The 8161-nt window shown below is 36.6% G+C and overlaps 1 pseudogene; it reads left to right on the top strand.

The window, feature by feature from the left end:
* Positions 1-4138: 4138 nt before the first annotated feature.
* Positions 4139-4427, top strand: LOC148200617 (DNA-directed RNA polymerases I and III subunit RPAC2 pseudogene; annotated as a pseudogene).
* Positions 4428-8161: the final 3734 nt, after the last annotated feature.

The raw sequence follows: 8161 nt of genomic DNA, 5'->3' as shown, positions 1-8161 counted from the left end.
TCTACCCCGTACGGTTCGAAATCATGATTCAATCTGGGTAATCGTGGACAGATTAACAAAGAGCGCCCACTTCCTAGCAGTAAATTTGAAGATGTCAATGACGAATTTGGCTAAATTGTACATCAAGGAGATCGTTCGTCTTCATGGAGTGCCTTCAAGCATAATTTCTGACCGAGACACGAGATTCACATCTCGGTTTTGGCAATCTTTGCAAGGTGAGTTAGGAAGCAAGTTGCAGATGAGTTCAGCTTATCATCCGCAAACGGACGGCCAGTCTGAAAGAACCATCCAGACGTTGGAAGATTTACTAAGGACGTGCGTCCTAGATCATTTGGGCGCCTGGGATGAAGTACTGCCGCTAGTGGAGTTCACGTACAACAACAGTTTTCAAGCTAGCATTGGTATGGCGCCGTTTGAAGCTCTCTATGGAAGGAAATGTCGAACGCCACTTTGCTGGTTCCAGGAAGGAGAGAACGTGCTAACTGGACCTGAGCTCATCCAGCAAACGACTGACAAAGTGAAGTTGATCCAGGAGAGATTGAAGACGTCCCTGAGCAGGCAAAAATCTTATGCGGATAGAAGAAGGAGGCCATTGGAGTTTGCTGCAGGAGATCACGTATTCTTGAGACTCAACCCAATTACTGGAGTAGGCAGAGTCGTTCGTCCAAAGAAGCTGTCGCCAAAGTTCATAGGACCGTACCAGATTTTGAAGAAAATTGGACCAGTAGCTTATGAATTAGCATTGCCACCTCAACTATCAAATCTACATCCGGTCTTCCATGTGTCTCAACTCAGGAAGTATATAGCCAACCCCTCTCATGTTTTAGAACTGGAAGACATTCATCTACAACCGGACCGAACGCTGGAGTTACAACCAATACGTATTGAAGGCGTTCGCACCAAGCTACACAAGAGAAAAGACGTTCGTTTGGTGAAGGTAGTGTGGGACGCTAAGACTGGTGACTCAACTTGGGAAGTAGAGAGTGCGATGAGAGACTTGTATCCACACCTATTCACGGGTAAGTTTTAAATTTTCGAGGACGAAAATTTTTGTAGTTAGGGAGAATGTGAGACCCTGAAAATTTACTTTGTAAATTACCTGTCATATCACCATTAATGCACCCCTCAATCCATGCTTATCTCATTTTAAAACCCATTTCCAAATCTGATAAACTCTCTGACATACACTGAAACCGCGCCCATCATTCTCTGAAAACGCACATGGCTTCACATGCACACACGCCACGTGTTGCAGAAGAAGCTTCCAGTTCAGAATTCAGTGGGCAGGTGTCAGCTTGGGATACGTTCGCTCAAACGAACATGAATTTAACAAAACTGGATTTTCTAGAATTCTCTCTCTTACCTGCACCACTTATCCTCTTCCTCAGAACCCAAACCCTTCATCTTCTCCAATTTCTCTCATAAACCAGTAAACTTTTCTCTACTGTAACTCACCAAGCTTTCTCCAAATTCCATTTCAGAACCGTAGGAGTGTTCGTCCAGCTGTGCTCGTCACTTTGGACCGAACAGAATTAGATTCTAAGCTGGTAAGTTCCTTTCGCTAGCAGTTCGTCCGTTAGGGTTTCATTCGAAACCATGTCCTCGGTTCATGCATGAACTATTTCTAAGCAATCTCTGATTTTGATGTTTAGATCAAGTGAAGATAGTTAGTGAAACTGAGGGTAGAAAGTTTAAGAGACAAATCAAATCTTTGCTGTTGAACGAACCCTGCTATCCAGGTAAGGGAAGCTTATATGTTTAATTTATACTTGCATGTATGATGTTTGAGCTGTATGGACGATCACTGTTATGGAATCTGGTTTCTGATTTTAATTGATCTGCATGATGGCTTGATACGTATGAAAAATGGATGTTTTGTTGTATGAAGTAAATCTGAATATTGATGTTGAATATGAAGTTACTGGAATGAAATTTTAAAGTTCATAAATTTGAGAATCCTATGAATTATAAAGTATAAAGTTTAAATGTTGAAATCTGGAAATTTTATTCATCCCCATTGATAAAAGACGCTCGTCACAGTACGGTCTTAGACCGTTCGGTTTTCCTTAAAATCACTTAGAATGGAAATCTTTCATTGGAAAGAATTCTGCTCGAGAACGAGCGTCCCCATTTGGATGTCTGAGCGTTCGTTCAGCTCAGCTGTTTATAAATATTTGAAACTTTATAAATACGTAACGCTCGGTCTTTAATCGAAGCGTTCGCCTTTATAGCGTTCGGCCTTCTGTCGAACGTTCGCCCTTATAGCGTTCAGTCTTTTACGGAACGTTCGTCCTTAATATCGTTCGGTCTTATGTCGAACGTTAGTTCTAAATGACGCTCGGTCTTATACCGAAGCGTTCGTCCTAAACAGCGCTCGGTCTGATACCGAAGCGTTCGTCTTAAACAGCGCTCGGTCTGATACCGAAGCGCGTTCGTTCAAAATAGCGTTCGTTCCAACATTTGGATATTTATCCACTTCCGTTCGTTCAAATACTGGCATCAGTTCATTTAATTGGTCAAACAGAGAGTTACGACCGTCCACCCAGTATTGTATTTGAACGTTCGTCCTATTTTCTTCAAAGGACTGAACGTTCGTCCTTTTGTACTCTTAAAGTTAAAGATGAGATTGATTATGAATTATGATAAATTACAATGCGAACGTTATATTAAGTGATTTTATGATTATGGAATTTGAACGAGCGTTCCAAGGAGGAACGTCTTAGATGTGTTAAATATTAAATTGGTAAAGTATGACTGTGGTTAGCTAATGCTGGCTTGGTCCATCCTAATATTCCGTGATACTCATCTTCACGTAGAAGGGGGTAGTCATGTGTGGGAATGGCAGGAGGTTCTATTCCTTAGGGGTACTTTGGATAGGGCTAACCTCGAGTGGCAGCTGTTGAGTGTATCCCAGTTACTACATCACTCGGGTGCAAGGACGCCTGTAGCTACATGGTTCATACAGTCCGGGCAGTCGTCTATTATATACTTATAACTTACTATGTTGGATTATGTTTAATTGTATGTTGTGCGTGTGCATTTAAAATGTTGAATGTGTATGTTGGATGTGTGAATTAAATATTATAAGCTTACCCTTTCGTTTTTCCTTGTGTTGTCAATTGTCCATGTACGTTCGTCCTGTCTTGCAATGATCATCCGTTGTGGATGTGAGCAGATGGTGGTACGTCCCTTGAAGAAATGCTGGAAGAAGAACATTTGGATGAAGCTAATCTGGTGGAGGTAGAAGTAAAGGCCGAGCCTTAGAGCGTTCGGTAGATCAGTTTGTAAATGTTTAGTTTATTTTTTGACGTTCGGTTATATGTTTTGGTAAAACTGTTCGTTATTTAGCGCTCGTTGTTTTGAGCCGTATGTTGAAACTCTGTAACCTCAAGCCGTTCGGTTTTTGAACTTGGTTAAGTGTAAAGACTGCTTATTTACTGTTAATTGTAATTAATTCTACATTATGGTAATTACTATATTTTGGGATGTTTCAAGATAGCGAAGTGATTTTTTTATATTCTGTTATATAAATATATATTTAAGAACTAATATGTATAATCCATAATAAAATTAGAGTTATACTCTCAGTATTGGATTGCTAATGACTAGATTATTGTTACTTAGGAATGCATTTTCAAGAGAATAAAATTAATAATAAGTTATATAAAAAAAAAGTGGGTAAATTGTGTTATATTATGCCATTGAATTAGTTGAGTGATTTGTGGTGTGTTACGAGAAGTTAATACGTGTGTACAATTACTTCTAACATTTAGATAATTTAATTTATTTTATGAGAGATCCCAGTATCTAAAATAAATAAAAACTCCAAAAACTGAATTTGGTGAACCAAAATATGTGTATTTAAAGCTCTTACCGTATTACAATAAACCCTAATTAAGAAAGTGAAATTCTATATTTTTCTCTTTTACTTCAATCAATTATGCGTTTCAAGTGTAGCGCACCGGTAAAGCTTTTCCCCAATTTCACTTTTTCTTTATGCGCAAACCTTATGTGTGTAATTGATGATGATTTTGGTTATTTCACTTTCTAGACTTGTTATTTCTTAAGTTGATGTAAACTGTAAAACTGATTGATGCCATGTTTCTGGTTATGTTGTGTTTTAGATTGAGTGAGAGAGATGGAGCTTGGGTCAACTTCTGATGATAGTAAATCAACCTTTTGTCTGGCGGATGAGGATCATACATTTGCAAATTCTATAGGATACACCTTAAATCAGGAGTTAGTATATGTGAGTTTCATTCAAGATAATCTATTTATCTATCTATCTTGATTAATGGTTGTTTTGCAGTCCAAGAGTGACATATTGTGGATACAACATTCCTCATCCCTCATTTAATCAAGTTAATATCAGAGTTCAGACAACAGGTAAAAATATCAAGTGTGTTCAGTTTCTTGTTTTCAGCTAACTTTATGTTCAATTTGGGCAGCAAAGGAGGTTTTTAAAGATACGAAATCAATATCTCTAAATCTGTAACTTTAATTTCAAATCCGAACGGTCAAACTAATTTCCTATGTGTTATAAACTACATATTAAAATTCCAGGTTGATCCAACGGTTAACTAAGTAGATATTGAGGTTTTACCGAGGTAACTCAGGTGCAGAATTTCAAGTGGTTTTCGGTTACACTCAAAATGTGGAACGAATTCCTCTAAGCACAGACATCTAAGTACAAATCTGAACGGTCAAGACGACTTAATATGTCTTATGAACCACATACTAAAGTTTGGGCTCAATCTAACGATTAAATTAGTCATAATCTATGTTTTACCGAGAGAACTCATTAACAGAACTACAAGGGTGATTAATTTACTCAATCATGCATAATTTATTTCTCCAACAACAGATCTCTAATTATAAATCCGAACGGTCAATGTGCAGAAATATGCCTTAGGATTAATATATTAAAATTTTAGCTAAATCCAACGGTCTAAATAATTATAAGAAAAGTTTTACTACAGTAACTCGAAAATAGGAAAATTATAATCATGAAAACTAAATTTATACAAGTGAATAGATAACTACCATTACCAAAATTTTAACATGTTCATAACTCATATTCACTACCATAACATGGATAAAAATCATATATAAGAAAGGTTAGCTCCCCTACCTCTATTACAGACGTAATCTCGTGCTTAGAAATTGTTCCCCGAAAATCCTCCAGAATTTCCCCTTTGCAAATTTAGAATTTCCTCCAACTCTCTTCTCTCAAACTTTTTCTAAATTTTTGGTGCAAGTTTTAGCGTTTCCCTTGTTTGCTATTTATAGTCCAAAAATTTTACTATTCATCATTTTTTTTAATATTATTTATTATTTTAATTTCACCACTTACATAATGGATTTACCACTTACATAATGGATTCACCACTTACATAATAGATTCACCACTTACATAATGGATTTATAATGGAGTGATAATGGATTCCTTAATTATGACTTCAAATATGAATGTTTTCTCCATTATCAATATTTTAAATTTTATTTTACATTATTTATTTATTTTTATTTATTTTATTTTTATTAATTATTACTTCTAATAATTAAATTGTTACTATTAAGGTAAATATTTTTCATGGATCTTACATTCAGTAGGTATAAAAGTGAGATTCTTTTATACCTATTGTAGCACCAACAAGTATAAAAAAAGAGTTTTTTTTTCTCTACCCTCAAGGAGGTGTAAATAACATATTTTTATACCTATTATAAACATAATAGGTATAAAACAAAAACTTTCTACACCAATTCTAAAGTATATATAAAAATTGAAAACTTTTTATATTCTTGTTTCTATACCTGCTCAAAAACAAGTATAAAAGACCTTTTTAAGAGGTATAATTTTTTTTTTCACTAGTGGCATCTCAATTTGGTCTCGAATTTGAAATTTTTGATACAATAATATTCTCTCTATTAGTAGTGTACTAACACTGTTAAAATGGCATTAGTTTGTGTTTTTGTTATATATTTTTGTATTTATTGTTAATGTTTATTTATTTATTAGAAAAATAAAAATTTGTGATGAAAGTTGACATTGTGTCACGTAAGAGTGTGATGTGCCAGTAATAATATCACTTTTATACTTTTAGTTTATAGATATACTTTGATTGTTTTCTAAACATATAAATTTATATTTATTTTTTATTTTATTTATACCTATATATAAAGAGATGTGTCCTTCTGGTATCCATATTTATTTTCCAACTTTACCGATTAAATATCTTTTTAAAATTTAAATATTTATTTTATCAATATTACTTTTTAATAATAATTTTTATTTAAATTTATTTTTTTTATTTGATGGTTTTAAACTTAACTATTTTTTAATTAAAAAACTACATAAAAAATAAGAAAAACTACTTAACCATTGTTAGGATATTTATCCTATTTTATCATCATTATAGTGTGTCAAGGGTTACCCTATTTATCATGATTATATTATGTCTAGGATTACCCTATTTATCATGATTATATTGTGTCTAGGGTTACCCTATTTATCACGTATTTGTGTATCAATTTATTCTTATAAATAGAAGATTGTGAGAGGGATCAATCAAGCCCTCTAGAATTATTTTACAGTTTCAATCTTAAGTTGGTATCAGAGCGGGTCGATCTCGCTCTGGTTTCTGTCTCGTAATATATATGTGTCCGGTGTCACAGTTCTTCGTCGCCCGCCACTGCCCGATGTCGGCCACCGTCATCCATGTGCCATCGTCGTCCGTCGCCGGCCACCGTCCGGCCACCGTCGCCGCCGGCCACCGTCCGGCCACCGCCCGCCGTTGCCGGCCACCGTCGTCCATCACTGTCACAGTTTCCTTCGTCTAAATCCTTAGGGTTTTCTTGTTCCTCATTAGTATTATTCGTCTTCTTCATAAATGTCGTCTGGCAGTACTATTTCCTTCTCTAGAAGTCTATCAATTACCTCCGAGAAGCTAAATGGAAAAAATTATCTATCATGGTCTGCTGCCGTTGAAATGTGGTTCCTTGGCCAAGGGCATTATGACCACCTTGAGCGAGATGGAAGCCATGTGCCTACTGAAAAAGTTGATCAGTGGAAACAAACATATTTCCAGTTGTGTGCCCTGTTATGGCAATCAGTGGAACCCAAACTTCTTGTATCTTTTAGGGCTTTCAAAACTTGTCACTCCTTTTGGAAGAAAGCCCAAAGCATTTATGCCAACGATATTCAACGTCTCTTATACACTACGAACAAGCTTGCATCTCTTAAAATGGCAGACCATGATATGGTGTCCTTCATGGCTGAAGCCCAATCTGCTGTCGAAGAACTTAGGATGTTTTTGGAAGTAGATCCATTAGAGGATATAAAAAAGAAACTAGACAAATTTTACATGGTGTTGATCCTTCGTGCCCTACATCCCGATTTTGATCATCTCAGAGATCAACTTCTAACTAGTCATGAGGTTCCCTCTATGGAAACATTGACCACTCGCCTTCTGCGTGTCCCGGTATCTCAAACTCAAGAAGCGCATGAACTAGTGGAACCATCTGTCATGGTTGCCACACGAGGAAGAGGAGGACGTGGCACTAGAGGAGGAGGACGAGGAAGTCGGGGACGTACTCAATGCACATATTGTAAAAGGATGGGTCATACTCAAGAGAATTGCTACTCCTTACATGGTTTTCCTTCCAAAACTGCCAATATTTCGAAGACTGAAACTTCCACTTCGAAAACTGAAACCTCCACTTCTATGTTTTCTGAAGATGAATATCAAGAGTATTTAAGGTTAAAGTCTAACAGCTTGGCACAACCATCTCAATCTCCCAATACATCAACAGCATGCGTTTCTCAATCTATGGAATGTCAAAATTCATGGGTAATTGACTCAGGTGCTTCTGATCACATTCTTTGAACAGACTCCTTACTTCTCTCGATCTGTTCAGGATGTTTCTATCCTCCAGCAGGTCCTTCCTATTCCAATGGTTGAGTCAAATAGCTCCACTGTCTCTGTCATTTCAAGTCTTGATCACAATCCTTCTACACCTGTTTCTCCACATACTGAGATCATCCCACACAGGGCCCCAATGGATAGTCCACTTCCGCAAGACAATGGTGAATCTCCTACTTCAGATTTTTCTCCCTCGTCACCTCCTCCCACGCCTCCTGGTGCAAATGATTCAGCATGGC

The sequence above is a fragment of the Vigna umbellata genome, chromosome 4, assembly GCF_029865625.1.
Source record: "Vigna umbellata cultivar VRB3 chromosome 4, Vumbellata_1.0, whole genome shotgun sequence".
NCBI lineage: Eukaryota > Viridiplantae > Streptophyta > Magnoliopsida > Fabales > Fabaceae > Vigna > Vigna umbellata.
The sequence above is the reverse complement of the archived record's forward strand: the minus strand, read 5'-3'. Positions and strand labels throughout refer to the sequence as shown.